Genomic DNA, 218 nt, shown 5'->3' with positions numbered 1-218 from the left:
AGAGTGAAACCAGATTCCCAACATCTGTGCTCTAGACCCCACTCCGAACGGGGACTTTCTGGAGGTATTCTTCTACCCTCCATCCCCTGGATCCCAATTAAGGGAAACATGTTTTTTTTAGACATGTCATTATCCCATGATAGAAAAGCAGGACTCACTGTCCCCTCCTTCCCTCCCTCCCTCCCTCCCTCCCTCCTTCCCTCCCTCCCTCCTTTCTT

This window comes from Rhinopithecus bieti, unplaced genomic scaffold, assembly GCF_001698545.2.
Source record: "Rhinopithecus bieti isolate Rb0 unplaced genomic scaffold, ASM169854v2 scaffold_43749, whole genome shotgun sequence".
NCBI lineage: Eukaryota > Metazoa > Chordata > Mammalia > Primates > Cercopithecidae > Rhinopithecus > Rhinopithecus bieti.
The sequence above is the reverse complement of the archived record's forward strand: the minus strand, read 5'-3'. Positions refer to the sequence as shown.